The sequence below is a fragment of the Sander lucioperca genome, chromosome 1 (assembly GCF_008315115.2).
Source record: "Sander lucioperca isolate FBNREF2018 chromosome 1, SLUC_FBN_1.2, whole genome shotgun sequence".
Lineage (NCBI taxonomy): Eukaryota > Metazoa > Chordata > Actinopteri > Perciformes > Percidae > Sander > Sander lucioperca.
In genome coordinates, this window is record NC_050173.1 from 10,967,792 (window position 1) to 10,985,690 (window position 17,899).

At 39.2% G+C, this 17,899-nt stretch overlaps 1 protein-coding gene across 3 annotated transcripts in view; it reads right to left on the bottom strand.

Moving 5' to 3' along the window:
* Positions 1-17,899, bottom strand: part of LOC116035014 (spermatid perinuclear RNA binding protein) — a 92,678-nt gene that overhangs the window by 53,120 nt on the left and 21,659 nt on the right. For all 3 annotated transcript variants that reach the window (XM_031277895.2, XM_035996002.1, XM_031277897.2), the window contains one exon: positions 5,033-5,134. The gene's annotated coding sequence lies outside the window, so the exon portion shown is untranslated. The remainder of the gene's footprint in view (positions 1-5,032; positions 5,135-17,899) is intronic.

Genomic DNA, 17,899 nt, shown 5'->3' on the forward strand with positions numbered 1-17,899 from the left:
ACACACACACACACACACACACACACACACACACACACACACACAGTAGAGCTTAATATCCCAGAGGTATGTCCATTCTCTATTTATCTCTGTCCATTTTCATTAATAAAAGCAGTAGTGTGGGTGGGTGGTGGTAGCAGATGAGCAGATTAGCATGCTGTATTACGAAAGCCAAATTACATTGAAGGATCAAGTATTTTTAAGAAATTAATTTCACAGGATGGGCTCAGAATGACGTAATCTCAGTTTTGGGCATTAATAAACAGAACAATTTCAGTGACTTGGGATAGTGCATCCTGTCATTCTGTCTGTGTGTTTGTCCAAGTTTTTATCATTTTCACTCTCTTTAGCTGTTGCCTCAGCTGTCTGTCTCTCTGTTCCCTCTATAAACAGAGAAGAAAATCTCTTGAATACAGATTGCTTCCTCCTTCAGCTGAAATGACTGAATTCATGGGCTTTGCCAAGTATCGATTTCGGGCAGAATTCAGCAGAAAAAAGTAATTTTTCTGTACTACTATTATTTCAAATACAGCTGACTAGTAATATAATACTTTGACTACACAAAGTAAACTTGTTTGTGTTCTTATCTTGTGTGAAATTATTCCTAACATGCGTGCTACATTAGGCAGCTCTGTGCATTCAGCTTTAGCTGGAGCTGATCAGTGACTCCATTCATTCCAGGTCAATTTGGGCAGTGTATTCGATGTGGACGTTTCATTACACACTTCCTTCCTGTCTGTCTCTCCGACTCTGGGGAGAAGATGGAGGGACCGAGAGGGAGAAAGGAAGGAACAGTAAAAGAGAAAGAGAAAGAGAAGAGAAAGGGCGTAATTAAAGGGGGTGTATACGGTGAGAGAGAGGGAGAAAAAGCGTAGGGGAGGTTAGAAACGAGGGAATAAGAGAGGGAGCTGTGTGAGTGCAGTGGTTGGAGGGTGAGAGATTAGGAAGATAGAAATCAGGATCACATGAAGGAGTGAGAGATGATGAAAAGGGTTGAATGACAGGATGTTACTGTTTAGATAAGAACAATGGAGCCATAAGGTAGGATGTGCGAGGCTATAGAAAAGGAGTGAGGGAGGATAGAAACTGCAAGGGAAGAAAGTGGAAAACTGAGAAGGACAAAAATGGATGAAGAGATAACTTGTTTCCAAGATGGGGACAGAGAGGAAGGAAGGGGAGGCAGGGATGAAGAGAAAGAAAGGATGAAGAGAAGTAAAGGGAGACAAAGAAGAGCCCGAGCAGCCATGGCTGAAATTATTCATTTCAACTGCCTTTTTCACACTTGTTTTATATTAATATTAAAACAAACTTTTCCTAGCCACAGGAAAAGGACTTGTCATTAATAATTCACAATTAATTATCATGGATTTACAAAATTGTATTTCCTGCACTTTTAGTGTGTCTTGCCCAAGGCCACCTCCATTAAAACCACAGATTAAGAATGACAGATTAAAGGATAATTCCAATCATTTTAAATCCAATTTCAATAAGGAAGGTCTAATTACAAGTTTAGATGATACAAATAAAACTACGGTAATCAAATAGCACAAAAGCTATTTTTGGATGGTTGCAACATGCAAGTTGTCATTGAGGACCAAGTTAAATGTAATTACCTATTTCAGAGGAGGCAAACACCTCAAACACCTCAAAATAACCAACATGGGCAATATACACCCTTCTGGAGCTGATGTCTAACAGCTCACTCTGTCAGTACAGCACTCTCTTTTTCAAGATTCAGATTTTGAAATTATTCTGCCTCCTCACTTTATCTTCCTTCTTTTTCAATAATCTTCCTCCTTCAGCCTCTTTTGTATGTGTTAAATGTCCAAGGGTTCAACTGTAACAGTCATGGTCACTAACAAGCAAGAAAGTTAGAACAGAAAACAGAAACAGATGGAAAAAGATCCTTAACTCAGTCCCTGGGTTTAGGGTTTCTCAGCAATCAGGTCACTTATTTTACATCAGTGCTTAATTGAACTCTGTGCCAAAAGGACCAAAACAACATGTGACTCACAAACTGCATCTGTTCTACTTCTAGATTCTGTGTGTGTCTGTGTGTGTGTGTGTGTGTGTGTGTGTGTGTGTGTGTGTGTGTGTGTGTGTGTGTATGTACACATGTGTGAGGGAAGCATTAGATTGCAACAGGGCATGAGACAAAGGAGGGAGAAGAGAGTGAGAAAGAGATTCAGCATCAACTTTTCCCCTTGGGATTGGTCGCCATGGCTACAGAAGCATTTTCAGCTGAACGTGGGACAAACATAACGAAGAGTGAGAAAGACACAGAGACCGAGAGAGAGATAACATGGCGGCACAAGTGTGTTAACGTAGATGTAATGTAGATAAAACAGTCTTAATAGTATAAAAAAGATAGAATAGAAATGATTGCAGAGTATTGTACTGTACATATAAGTGTATCAATGTATTAACTTCAATCAAGTCATCTAAACATTCAGGATGCAGTTACAAAAACACTTCTGCCATATAAAGCACTGCAGCTAGGTAACCACGAGATATTGGATCTCCAACAGAAAACACGTAAGACAGCAGGAAAAAGCAGTGACCCAATACGCCCTCCATGAACTCTAATGGAAAACAGAGACCAATGAGAACAAAAAGCATCAAGAGACCATAACATCTCATCTTACAACCAGACAATCAGACTCCATCTATATTTCAAAAGCTACGGAAAACTGTGACAATGGGCCGTCGTGATCTGAGATTAGTGGAGGGCACCTTTAATGAGGAGGGATCGTGTTTCCATGCTGGCATGCTAACTGCGGTATCACCTAAAGGCAATTTGTCCGAATTCTGTAACAAACCTTGAGAAAGAGTAATTGAACTTGTGCATCAAATCCTGTTTTCTTACAAGTCTCATCGCCTAACCAAGAGAAGTGAATTTAACTGGAACCTTGAATTATGTTTTACTTGTATCAGCAGTTTGTTGATGATTTACTTGATGTTACTGAAAACAGTAAGTGGGCAAAAATTGTGCTCAACACAATAAAAGACTGTGAATTTTTCTCTGCAATAGGTTTGTCAATATTTGCATAAAATACAGCCAATTTTACTGGTCATGAATTATTTATGGAGACTAAAGAGAAGAGACTTGTAAGGGCTGGTTTTGCTTGACAGTATTGCAATGGACCTACCAAGTGTGTGTGTGTGTGTGTGTGTGTGTGTGTGTGTGTGTGTGTGTATGAGTGAGTGAGTGAGTGAATGAGAGAGAGAGAGAGAGAGAGAGAGAGAGATGTGCTCTGCTGCGCTCACCGGCAAAGTCACTGGTTTCTCAAGGACACTGCGGCTAAGGGGCAAGAAAGAGGAAAGAAAAGACACACGGGAAGAGAAAGCAGGAAGGAGGCAGAAAGAAATAAAGACATTTAGTGATAGAAGGCCAAGTACCATAAAGAAATAAGCAGAGAAAATGGAAAAAATGACCAAGGATAAGGCAGCAGATGAAAAGTGTGACAAAAAGAGAAGGAGATGGAAAGAAACGGGACTACACTTCTATGTGAAAGTGAAAATATTTCTTTACACTATGTGGAGTAACCAGAAAACATTGTTTGGCCTATTACCTTGAATCTGTTAAACAAAATACAAACTACGGCTACAGCTACAGATGTTATTATCAAATAATGTCAAATAATGTATACGTTAGTCTTTTTTTGTTTAATCAATTAATCATTAAGTTTAAAACATGTGAAATAAAATATGAAAAATGCCAATCACAATTTACCAGAGGTCAAAGTGGCATCTTCAGTTTACAGTAGTTCAAACTAACGTGTGGTATTTTGACTTAAAAAATTATTTTAATGGTATCTTAATCTTGATATTTGATCTCAAAATCAAACTTTTCCCGAACCCCGTGGGGAGGAGGGCCACAACATCATGGCCACCAACAAAACTCAGCAAAGATTGTTCTTGCTCAGGCTTTAACTTCTGGATATTTGGCAGCGTTGCCACAACGGACCGAATGGCTTCGCTCGCATCTTTCTCCGCCGCCATTACAGAACTACAACTCTAGCGCACAGCCTCAACGTCATCGTTCTCAGCCACTCCCTCTGTTCGCTGATTGGACCGCCAAAAATTTGGCTGGAGAAAACCTATACCGCAAACCCAGAGAAGGAATTAAGGGAAATAAAAATTGAGCGTAAGTACGTAGGAGGGCAAAGCCAGGCTAGGGCTGTGTATGAACACCAGCTGTTTTTCAGCGCACACACAGAGTGTGAGGAGATAATTGCTGATTTTAACAAAAAGTGTATCAGATCACAATCGCAGACTCCACCTTTAATGTCCGTATAGATTTTCTGTGGTTCTTAAATTCCTCATCTAATCCTTACAGCAGCAGTAATACAAACGCAAGTGACACCAACAGGCCACCACAGACAACACAGAGAGTCCACTGAGCAGCAGCAGACATGGTATAGTTATGTTGTGCACACTGAGGAGTCTTTCCTGACTGGTTCAGTCTCAACAGCGATCCACTAAAACCTCTACAGCAATCAATTATTTACACATAAACACAAACAGGCAGACCCCAAAACACTCCCACTGAGATGATAGCGGGGAAGGTTGCCAAGTGAATTGCATAAAAGCTACTTTACATACATAAGTAGGCAGTTTACCAAAGCAGTGAGTGAACTCGGCGACCACGCGGACCACAGCCCCGGACCAGCTGTGATCAAAAATGGTATCTAACCTAAAGGCCTCCTCATGTCCGCCTGTAATACTGAGGACCAGACCACAAGATGAACATGGGGCTTATTCAGATACACAGATGGGAAAGGCAGAAATACATGCATAGAGGCGTACAGAATACATTTAGGTGAGCAGATAGACAAAAACAGAGAGACAAAACAGAGAGACAAAAGTTTTAAGCTTTTACAAAAATTAGAGTCGTACATATGTGTTGTTTTCTGGCTGATTAAGCTGCTCTGTAAACAATGAGCCAACAATCCTGCAGCAGACTGAATACAGTACACAAAGCTATACAGACGGAGAGATGAAAATGGATTCCATTATTGTTTTCACTCACCTCCCTCTGTCCTCCAATCTGTTTATCTGCCTTCTCTTTCAGCGTCTGTCAGCCAGTGTGTCTGTCTGGAGTCACAGTGTCAGAGCAGGCAGGGTTTAGTACCTGAGAAGACAAAAGTTCAAAGGTCAGTTAACATCAGTGCGACATCACTTAAGGATCATGTTCAGCTTGACACCCTGACCAGCTGCCATCAAAGGGGGAGTAAAAACAATGAGGTGCAAATACATACATGCTTGTGTACTTAATGTAAGTATCATGCATTTCATGCGCACTCACACTCACACAAACACACACACATATGCACTTACACACTCCACTGCTATCTAACTAAGGCAAGAGAGAGGGAAGTAGAGAGCTAAACAGACACTGAAAGATGAGAGGTTGAAAGACTAACACCTCCATTAGGGAAGTGCATATTTAATCTCTGTGCGATAAGTCATTATTTTGCATTAAAGTATGACTGATTCACTTGTGCACATAGCAGACCCTCATTGGTATATTACTTATGACTCTCCTTCCTGAAAACATCAACTGTAAGGGCAGTGGAGGACTGGTGAGGGCAGAGGGGACAGGACTAGGAAAAAGAAAAAAATATTGGAAAGGAAGCATGGATAAAAGAGAAGAGTAAAAGAAGAAATCATAAGAAGAAACAGAGACACAGAAGTATACAAACACTCACTGACCAGAACATTGAGACCCTGCCCCTGAAGAAGTTGGCCCTCCCTTTTCTATTTGCATATGTGCCACTCTATAAATACATGCATGCAGCATCAATTCCATTTACACATTTGCTTTCCATGCAAACAGATTACAGAGAACGAGCCTGAAACATATAGCACTGTATCAAAGATTTCCAGAAAATGCTGCAGTTTATTCCTCTAGGACTTTGAGAAAAGCTCTCTCTCCCAACTTTCCAGAGCTTGTATAGGGCATTGTTCTTTATATGACCAGCATGGCATTGTGGAAGGTTTTTTTACTTTAATTCATTGGGATGGAAAATTAATTTACCAACAAACAAATAGTTTAAATAAATTAAAGTGGTTTAAGCTACTTCTATTCTCAATTAAAACCTACCATTGTCTTAACTACCATTGTCATTTGATACTTTACTGTGAAACAAAGCTACAGTGACACTTAAGAACAACTTAAGAGCTACTGGCTGCCCTGTAAAGCACTGTTATACTTTCTTTTACATTTTACTTTCTAAACATTAGTATAATTAGGTTGTGGTTTTTAGAGAGGCCACAGTGTCCTCTTTATTCTATTAGCTAAAACATCTTAAGGCACCATGTGTGCAAGTCTGACAGTGATGATCCTAACAAACCTGATACAGCCAACACATGCTGTGAGACACACAGCCAAGACAATCAAATACCACATCTACAGTATTTGCCTTGTGTTGTTTGGGGAAGTGGTCACACCTTGTAGAGCATAACTGAGGTGGGTGTTGGTTGGTGTAATGGTTGTATAGTCCTCCAAGACAAACTGGTTCCCAGTCACATTCTAACTGCAAGTCTATTCACAACTCTGACACACACACAAACAAATCAGACATACACACACAGCTTCAGATTTGTATGCGTTTTTAAAAAAAAAAGGTATGTTTAAAAAAAATTAACAATTTTTCGCTAGAATTCAGTTGTATACTGAATATACTTTTGAGACCAGAGCGTGTATGTATGCGAGTTAGAGTTCTACTGTAGGTTCACACACACACACACACACACACACACACACACACACACACATCTTTTACAACTAGCAAATCAAAAAGGACAGACAAGCAAAAGATGGATCATCATTGTTTGTCAGCAATCTGTTGTAGTAATTGCAGTTTGATAAAAAATATTATAAACTGTACATCATATAGGCCTATTAAATATGGAATCTGAATATTGATCAGATCACAAACAAAACTGCTGTATAAAGCCACACTGAATTGAGCGATGTTAATATTATATCTAAAGATAATCTCTATCTCGTTATTCTTCACAGAAAATCAGGCAGATGTATTAGGCAGAGGCAAAGTATGGCCTGAGGTCAGACTTGAAAATCATTTTTCACATCTCTAACAGGCACGGTGAATCAGTTTTAAAGATAGAGTATTAAAAAAACTCATACACAGATTTGTATATCTTCCCTCTGTACTGTAGCAGAGCACTTGAGAGAAAGGTTAATGGAGACGTACTGTCAGATAATGGTCTCCAGTGACTGACACGTGTTCTCAATAGAGTGCCCACGAGAAAGAAAAATAAACCTTCAGCCGACAGTATAATCTAATTTGCCCATTCTTCACGTCATTTGTAAACCATTACTGATAGTGAGAAATAAGAAGCAAGGTGTCAAACTGAGAAGCACTGGTGCAATGGAGCATCAACAAAGACATTATTTAATGCTACAGTAGGTGGTACAGTATAAGAACCTGACTAGGTGCATAAAACACAACCTGTAAGAATTTGAGCTTGTTAGTGACAGATTGCCAGTGTCACCGATTGTAATTTTTTAATCAGAGAAGCTGGGAGAAATGTAACAGAAAACACACATTTGTGAACATATAAACGTAGACACAAACATGGAAATCTACACAAAAACCCATGGGTTAACTGTTTACACAAATGTACATGCCACCATAAACACACATTTTGAGGGGTCTGTTGTGTCTGTCCACCTGTACATCTACTAAGGGTTGTGCATTCTGGTCCATATGCTGCATGAGACCCATCAGCTTGATGATGAAAACAGGGCAGAGCATTCTTCATCTACCTCCTTGAATAAAGCTAAGCACTCTCCAGCTCTATGAGTCAACCCCACCATTAAGCTCTTCCTTTCCATGCGTATGAATCATGGTATGAATAGGATCATTATCACCCACAGCCCCTGAATTCATGGTATACATTTCACTACACCCGCAATGTCAGAAATTTATGTATGGATTCTAGTGAGCATAGGTGCCTTCGCAATACCTTTGTCTCTGGTGAATCACTCAGAGAGTTCCTGATCAAAGGGGCTGTTTAATCAGCTGGAGCCTTCACAGCGTAATGTGTGGTGATGTAGCCATTAGCCAGACTAGTAGAGTGCTACAGCCAATAGTAATAAACGTAATCAAGTGTGAACACAACATAAAAGTGGCTGTTTAAAAACCAATGCTACCATGTTTTGCTTCAGTTCTATTGTGCTGCACAAATGTGTTCTCTGAACATCATTACAACTGAAGCTGCATTACTGTCAACGATTTCCCAGGTTTCCTGGGCTTCACAGTGTGTTGGTTGTCTGGTTGTTATCTGCTTTATTTTACAATACAATAACCTGACTTTACTTTGTGTTGTCTCTAACCACCATTGCATTATGTTTGGTACAGCTCCAGGCCTTATTATTATTAGCATAAAGCTAATCACGAAATGCTGCTTATCTAGTAATTTCTTAATCATAATCTTAATCAGATTATTGTATTAATATTACAGACAGTGAAAATGTGGTAAGTCTTTAGCTTTGAGTCTAAGTGAGATTGACGTGTCATGGAAAGCGCATTAGTTGATCTCACTGTAAAACACCAGAGTGCTTTCATAAAAATATAATAGACCATTCTGTCTAATTGTACATTAGTTTTGCTATTCAATTTGTGAAATAAAATTAAACTGACAATCCCTTTTTAATATTCATACACTCTAATAGTAATTATGATGTGAGGGAGTATGCCTAACCTCATTCTCAATTTAAAAATATTACATGTAATCCTAATCCAGATAATCTCCGTTATAAATCATTTTCATTACAGTGATGCTCCTGCATACACACTTCATATGTGTATGTGTTTTTAAAAAATAAGGTATGTTTTAAAAAAACAATTAACAATTTTTCGATAGAATTCAGTTATAATACTTTTGAGACCAGTGCGTGTATGTATGCGAGTTAGAGTCCTAGGTTCTAGGTGCAGGTAACCAGACAATTCAAAAAGTCGCAGAATAAATATAAATATAACAAATAAATAAAATATACACAGGCACACACCCAAATGCCGTACAGAAAGATTGCAGTGCATACAGAACCACTTGCCTAAGAGGATCAAAGCCCTCTCTTAATAATAATAATAATAATTTATACTTTATTAATCCCGCAAGGGAAATTACAATGTTTTCCCTCTGTTGTTATATCACACATTACACAGAGGACACACATGCTCAGTACCTATACATGCACTAATGGAGAGATGTCAGAGTGAGGGAGCTGCAGCCGTCGATGGACAGGAGCCCCAAGCAGTTGTGGGTTTCAGTGCCTGGCATCTCTCCAGCTACCAGTCCACCACCATACTTTGGTCCATATGGGGACTTGAACCAGCGTCCTTCCGGTTCCCAACCAAACTCCCTACAGACTGAACTACTGCCACCCCAAATTAATTTATATATATATTTATATATTTATTTATTTATATATATATATATATATATATATATATATATATATATATATATATATATATATATTTATATTTATATTAACCCATAGATACACACCATTGTACTAGCACAAACACAAATACATGCATGGCACACACATTCACACAGTGGAGGAAGAGCTAAAATTGGTTCTCTGTTTCTCTATATCCTATATGAGAGAGCCTGACCCATAGATCTTCACGGACTAGCCTTGGCTTTAGAAATTCCAATCAGGAAACAACTAGAAGGTGAAGGGTGAGATGGGTTGCGGCTGAATGGAGTGTGGGTGGTTAGGCATGACGACAAAAAGACCTGTTTGTGTACAAAAGACTTCGATAAAATCCATGTTTGCATCCCTCCCAGAGCCACAACAAGGTACAGAATGCATCAGTGAAATAGGATGATAAAGCGTGAGGAATGAAGATGCTGATACGCACCTCACTGCACAGTGAAAGAGGTAGAGCGTGAGCTTGTGAGAAGGAACGTGGGAGGGAGGTGAGGATGGAAGTGAAGACAAATTGAGAGGTGACAGGGAGTTTCCAGGTTCAGCCTGTTGTTCTTCATTCTTGTGTGTGCCCTCCTTCCACGCGACAATAAAAGCAATTTAAGCTTATACAGATGCAGCCAATTGCAGAGTAATTTGCTGCTGACTGCATTTCTTTATTCCTAGGAGCAAGTGTTCAGAGAAATCTTCTCTTGTGAAAGAAATTATCTAGACCAGTTCAACGTTTGAGTTTGAGAATAAACCACTTATCTACAGTATTTTACTACGCAGAAAATAGTAATAAGCTTAAAATGACAAGGCTATACTGCAGGTTTCATGCAAGAAACATTATAGAGAATGTCTACGAACGCTATGGCTGCTATGAGGGGCCGTCAGGGACATTATTCAGAATTACCTCTCACAAACATATGTGAAATGCTCTTAAATACACTATTGAAGCACTCTCACAAACAACTGGAAGATTACTCGCTCGCACACACTACTGAAACGCTCTCACACATACAAGTACAAGTGAAACGCTCTCATAAACGCTACTGAAATGCTTTCATGAACACCACTAAAACAGATTTGTGCACTATACTGAAACATTCTCATATACACTATTGAAAGTGAATTATCTATATATATATATATATATATATATATATATAGGTTTAATAAGTTATAAATAAAAAAAAAGGTTATAAATATAAATAAATATTATTTATAAAGGTTATAAATAAGTTTCAGTTGTGTTTATGCGAGGGTTTCAGTAGTATTTATGAGAGCGTTTCAGTAGTGTTTATGAGAGGGTTTCAGTAGCATTTATGAGAGCGTTTGAGTAGTGTTTATGAGAGCGTTTCAGTATTGAGCGTGAGAGGGTTTCAGTAGCATTTATGAGAGCGTTTGAGTAGTGTTTATGAGAGCGTTTCAGTATTGAGCGTGAGAGGGTTTCAGTAGCGTTTATAAGAGCGTTTCAGTATTGCGCGTGAGAGGGTTTCAGTAGCGTTTATGAGAGCGTTTCAGTAGTGTGTGCGAGCGAATAATCTCCCAGTTGTTTATGTGAGAGTGTTTCAGAAGTGTATGTAAGAGCATTTCACATATGTTTGTGAGAGGTAATTCTGAATAATGTCCCTGACGGCCCCTCATAGATGTCAGTGTACACACACGCACGCACGCATGCACAAACACACACACACACACACACACACACACACAAATACACACCAAGCCCCAGTCATTGGTTGTGATCTGACATCTACAAAGACCCCTCTGTTTCAAATATCACTAAAGGCCCCCTCTATCCTTACAGCTCTAGCAATTGGTGCTAGTTTGTGGCCAATCTTGTGCTAGGCGTAGGTCCCTAAAATCACAAATGAGTCTACATTCAGTGCATGTTTAACACTAACCCATTCTGCAGCAGAACACAAACACTATACACATAGGGCCCTATAGACAGTGCAAAACGCCTTTGACACTAGTGCAGTGTAGGAGGCATAACTTAGACCTCGCCAATGAAGCTTGATGGTGTTTTAAGCCCCCAACGTCTCCTTCCAGGCAGCGCTGCGACCGTTGACTTCAAGGCACCTAACCCTAACCTTAACCCTAACCCTAACCATAACCATTGCCTAATCCTAGTGCCTTCCAGGCAGCGCTGCCTGGAAGGAGACGTTGGGGGCTTAAAACACCGATAAACGCCAATGAATGCTGACACACCAAGGAAAGAACACAGAAAGCATCATTATAATGTTACAGGAATAACTCATTTGTGGCTGATAGCATTCTGTGTGATACAGAAAAAAATATATTATTATTGTTGTAACGATATCTGACTTGTTGTTTTGTATCAGTGGAAATGGAACTAATGGGAAGTCTGGCATACGTCTTTTATGTGGTAAAACTGCTGGGGATCCTCTATGCAAGTATAGTGTTTTACCTAGAACTAAAACAATTTATCATTAATCGATTTATTCATCAACAGAAAATTACTCGTCGACTATTTTCATAATCACTTAATTGTTTCAGTATTTTTTTTTAGAAAACTTAATCGGTTCCAGCTTCTCAATTATTGAGAATTTGATGCTATTCTTTGTCCTATGTGATAATAAACTGAATATCTTTGGGTCTTGGATTTTTGTTGGTCAGACAAAACAAGCAAGTTAAAGACGTCAATTTGGACTTTAGGAAATTGGGACAGGCATTTTCCCACCATTTTAATCAAATGATTAATCGCTTAATCACCATAATAATCAGCAGATTAATCAATGATGAGAACACAAAAAAGAGGTACAAATGAAAAAACAGAGGCTCCTGTGTGATAGATGAATACAGAGGACACCAGAGTGTGATAAAACTCAATAACAAAGACACTTAATCAACTGTAGTCAACACTGGGATTTGTCCTATATGCCTGCCTTTCAGTGAAACATTGGACTTATATGGTCTGTTTGATGCCACAGCATTGTGGCTGATTTGTATCTCCCCTGTGAAGTGTGTCATTTCATTCAATTAGCCATGCAACCAATGGACGCAATTCACAATCTTTTTTTTATTTTATAGACCGTGCTGCAGTGAATAAATGCTGTGCCCACCCAGATCTATCATAACAATCTGACAACTGACAGAGTGCTCAAACAGAACATGAAGAAGGCAGACAGACAGGAATGGGAGTGAGGAAGAGTCTTGACTCCTTGTGTTTCTCTCACCCACTCTTGTATCAACACATACAAGCACACACACACCAAATGCGAAAGAGTGACTAAGTCTCGCCCTAGGCCTCATACAGTAGCTCTTAACACATTCAAGCCTTGCCCAATAATTTCCCTTATATCTAGGTTGCCATAGCTACAGCCTGCCTCCTTGTCTGTACTTTGGGAAGGGTGAGACTTTACTACTGTGTCTGTGTGTGTGCACGTGTGGTAACCCCAGCAGATAGGGTCTTGACACTTCCTATCTGTCAACCTAACATTCTTACAGATTGAACGTCTGAGATGGGAAGCTGTGAGATAGAATGGACAGAATGGAGAAAATAACTCTAGTGTGGTGGATGCGATTGCTTGTGACCCCACACGTGTCTTCCCATTCAGTACTGTCACCATGGGCCTTTTCGATTTCTCGATTTTGTGCCTCGGCTTGTGACCGGAAATAGATTTCAGCGCTCCATCTTGAAGGATGTCCCAATTCCTAAAATGCATCTCGAGGAGCAAGGAGGCTTGCCGGAGGAGCTATTAGCAAGGATACAGTCATTTATCCTTTGTGATGTAAAAAAGAGGGACAGAAGAGAGAGAGAGAGAGAGAGAGAGAGAGAAAGAAAGAGAGAGTTCTATTTCTATATGAATTACGGAGAGGTGAAGTTAAAGCATTCACTGCGCTTGGCGCTGTGTTGCTCCGTGTCCTCAGACTGACTGGTACTGTATATTCCAAAAGTGCTCTGAATTTACGAACACGGTACTGTTTGTGCCAGAGTGAGAGAGAGAGGTAGGGAGAAAAAATATATACCTTGTAGAGCTGCAAAGATTAATCGATTAGTTGTCAACTCTTAAATTAATCGCCAACTATTTTGATAATCGATAAGTCGGTTTGAGTAATTTTTTAAAACAAAAGTAAAAATTCTTTGATTCCAGCTTCTTAGCTTCTTAAATGTGAATATGTTCTAGTTTCTTCTCTCCTCTGTGACAGTAAACTGAATATCTTTGAGTTGTGGACAAAACAAGACATTTGACGACGTCATCTTGGGCTTTTGGGAAACACATATCCACATTTTTCACCATTTTCTGACATTTTATAGACCAAACATCTAATCGAATAAGCGAGAAAGCTATAAAAATAATCGTTAGTTGCAGCCCTACTTGTATATAGTTTGTATAAATAGACATGAGTGTGTTTGTGTGTGAACAATATATGCCTGTGTGTGTGTGTGTGTGTGTGTGTGTGTGTGTGTGTGTGTGTGTGTGTGTGTGCACTCCAGGTGCATGTGTGTCTTCAGAAGTGTGCTTCTCCATGCACTACACCAGATGTCACCTTGCAAGCACACCATGCAGATGTATGTGTGTTTGTTTGTTATCTATCAGGTAGATGACAAGAATGATATAAACACTTGAGGATCAACATATCACTAAAACTCCCACCATCTGCCTGCCAGCAGACAAATATAAACACAGTCTACTCTTACTCTGCCATTTCTTTATCTTCCTGCAATGCTCCACTTTTCTCTCTGTTCTCGCTCTCTGCAGTCCTGCCATCCATCATCATTAGGAGGCGAATAGATGACCTGTCTACACCTGCAACCACTCTGTCCCTTTACTCTCTGGAGAGGAGAGGAGAGGAGAGGAGAGGAGAGGAGAGGAGAGGAGAGGAGATAGGTGTGGGAAGGGTGAAGTTTTGGCCATTTAGGAAACAGTGAAATTTGTGTTGTCTATTTATTCCACTTTTCTAAATCATACAGTATTTATATGTGAAGACTATACCATCTCCCCTCTACATGATAATAACCGGTAAAGCAATATAGCAATATACTATATTTTCTTGTGATACATCATAGATATATATGTCTAAATATGTCCATTCTGATACAGAATTATGAATGTGCCTTCTATTGTAAGCATTTCTACAACTGTTCTTCTTCCTGGCAATTCACACTTTGCACCAGTTAAACAGATTGTATCACTTTCTCTGAGGGTATTGTGTAGTGATCATTACCAGCATAACTTATAGACAGGTCTGGCACTTTGGCTGTGTTTGGCTTTATACTGTATCTTGTTATACAAGAGGTGCCCTTGAGCAAGGCATCAATCTCCTAACTGTTTGGGGCGCTGTGCTGCGGTGACCCATTATTCTGACATCTCTTTGATGCATGTGCATGTGTGTGTGTGCGTGTGTGTAAATCAAGAAAACAGAATGAAAATGTGTTTTCCCAACACATAAAAGTATATTATATTATTAATATTATATGTTATGTTATATCATACTGCATGTGTATTTGGATTGAAATGCAAATTCAGACTTATTGCTATGAGGCTTTGCTTAGTCACATAGTATAACAACACCAAATAAAGTCAAGTCCCAAGAGTATAATTAAAAACTTAGTTCAGAGATAAAACAAATAATAATAAAAAACTGTCATCAATTTATTTATGATTTGCTATTGTTTATGTGCATAATTGTCAGCAATTATGCTCAACCTAATATTATAAGGGCTGCCCCCTGAAAGTTGAAGATTTTAATCCTCTCAGTCGGCTGAGATTCTTCAAGATGAGAAGTCGAGTTTATTTTTTTTAGTATTTTTTTTAGTTTTTTTTGTCTGTCAGTGTGCAATGCACTTCTAGGGACATGTTGGTCCCCAGAAGTAGCCGCAGAGTGAGCGCTCCTCACTGTCACGCTGCTATTCGGGGTAAAATCATTCCACAACCTCAAGTTGTCCTCTCCACTCGGTGAAGATGTTTGCGACGGGTACAGGTACGGGTACAGGTACAGGCAGCTGTGGACCCTGACCCAGGGTGAGTCTGAGTGAGACTAGGCAGCTGCCCGGAGGAAGAGAGTCCTTGCCTAGTCAGGCTCTGAGGTAACGTTATCTTCTGCCTTCTGCTTAGAAGTGGTACATTTACAGCTTACGGCAATTTAACACAATATTCTATGGCTTTTGTTGGATATCTAGTCTCGGCAAAAAAATGTTGCACATTTCTGATCCGTGACTAGCGTAGTTAGCACACATTAGCTTGGAGGGCTAACTTGGCTTGATTACCTGAACATCGCCGTCAGATTAAAAAATCTGGAAGTTCAATAAAGCATTGCTTAATAGTCTATATGTAAAACAAAAACAAATTGTAACTTGTGCCCAAAAAAAAACAGGGAGTTGGTGAAGCTTTACATCCCTAAAGGAGGACAAAGGATCAAAGCCAATAGAGACAAACAGAAAATGGGGGAAGAAGCACAGCATGGTATGAGAGGAAAGGATGGCAACAACTAAGATGGAGGAGGAGAGAAGCGGAAGAAAGCATACGGATAAAGGGAGGACGAGTAGAGGACAAAGTATTGTCTCCTGTTAATGTAAAAAATAACTCTGATGCTGCTTGGTGGATGAGCTAACTAGGTTACAGAATTCCCAGAGAGAGAGAGAGAGAGAGAGAGAGAGAGAGAGAGGTATTACATTGATTCAGTCTGTGGTATCAGTGTGAAGCAGAAGTCATTCTCACTCTTTACCGTAGGTTGTTAAGGCTGAGAGACACCTCTATGCATATCCATTCCATGTAGCCATATCCATCTATCTATCCATCTAATAGTCTGCACCCACCCATCCCACATCTTTTCATCTCCCCCGTTCCTCCGACTCTAGTTTACACCCTCATCCCTTCCTTCCTCTGCTGATTAACATAGCCTTGACTTTATCCCATCCACTTGCTAGCCTCTGCTCCCCAGTTCCTTTCTTGCAATTAACCCGGTCTCTCTTTCTTTTTCACCGTCTTTTCTCTTTCTGTGAATACACATTTCTAACACACCCCACTAAATGGGTGCATGAAACTTGGTGTATAATGCATTGCCAGTTAATCTATTCATAATACAGCATTTAATTATCCAGCAGTTAAAGGAGAACTCCGGGCAATTTTTATGTTAACCTTGATTACTATACGTATGTGAGTACTGTCGACAGTACTCACATACGTGTAGCGATCAAGATTAACGTAAAAATTGCCCAGAGTTCTCCTTTAAGCAATGTGACACATCTTGAACCCATGATAATGATGGTGAAACTGACTAATAAGCTTGTAGGAATAAGAAGAATGTATGAACTCAAGTTATTATATTGCAATCTGCATAATTATCAGTGGCACAAAATCAGTCACTGGTTAATGTCATATTGTGCTCTTAAAATGTTATCTGGTAATTTATTACCAGCGTCCAAAACATGAATTAATTTGGTTAATTTACAAACTTATTCACAACAATAATTGATGTCAAGTTACTCAATTATTTTGTCTGTGGTTTTTGGTCACACGCTGCTCTGCACAATGTTCCATGTCATAGATTTTTTGCTTGGTTTTTCCTCTTTCCTTCTGGACCTTTTTCACTATTTTATTCATTATTATTATTTATGGAGCACCTGGAACCATTTTAGTTAAATGTAAGAAGGACTGGGCAATATGGACAACATCTAGTGTATCCCCATATCGGGAATTTAATATCTTGATACATCACAATATAGCATGTTTTCTGGTAATTCAATAAATAAATAGTCTATATGAAATAACCACATGGTAAAGCCTACTTTTAAATATTTCTGTGTGAATTAAATATTTAACAAATGAAAAGTACTAAGTATTTTCTCTATTCAATTAAGAACTTTAGTACAAAATGAATAAAACGTGCAAGGATCAAAACGTAAAGAGCCGTCCAAATGACATAAATGTTGCCGTAACACAGTTTGGCTGTTGGTTTTTGACATTGCATCGAAAGTATATACGATAGACATTTTTATATCATTTTGATGATATATATCGTCATATCCCCCAACTCTAAATGTAAGTATAACTTATTAAGTTATACTTAAGATTATTTTTTTGGCTTTTATTGCCTTTATTTATAGGACAGATTAAATTCAGGAAAGTGGGAAAGAGAGAGAGGGGGATAACATGCAGCAAAGGGCCACAAGTTGGAACCAAACCTGCGGCTGCTGTGACAAGGACTGAGCCTCTGTACATGGGGCGCACGCTCAACCAGGTGAGCTAACCAGCCACCCCATCTTGAAACGTTTCCTAAAACGCATCTTCTTTTCTTCTTACACACTGGATCTGATCAGCTGCTACTCTGTGTTCATGCAGCTACAGTGGGTTAAAGATCTGAGGATTTAGGATTATTTTACATAACTGGACAGAGCCAACCCTTTTAAATTATTTTTTATATTTAAGCTATTTTCAGATGGACTCTAAATTACAAAGACACTGTGAAGCTTTTTCA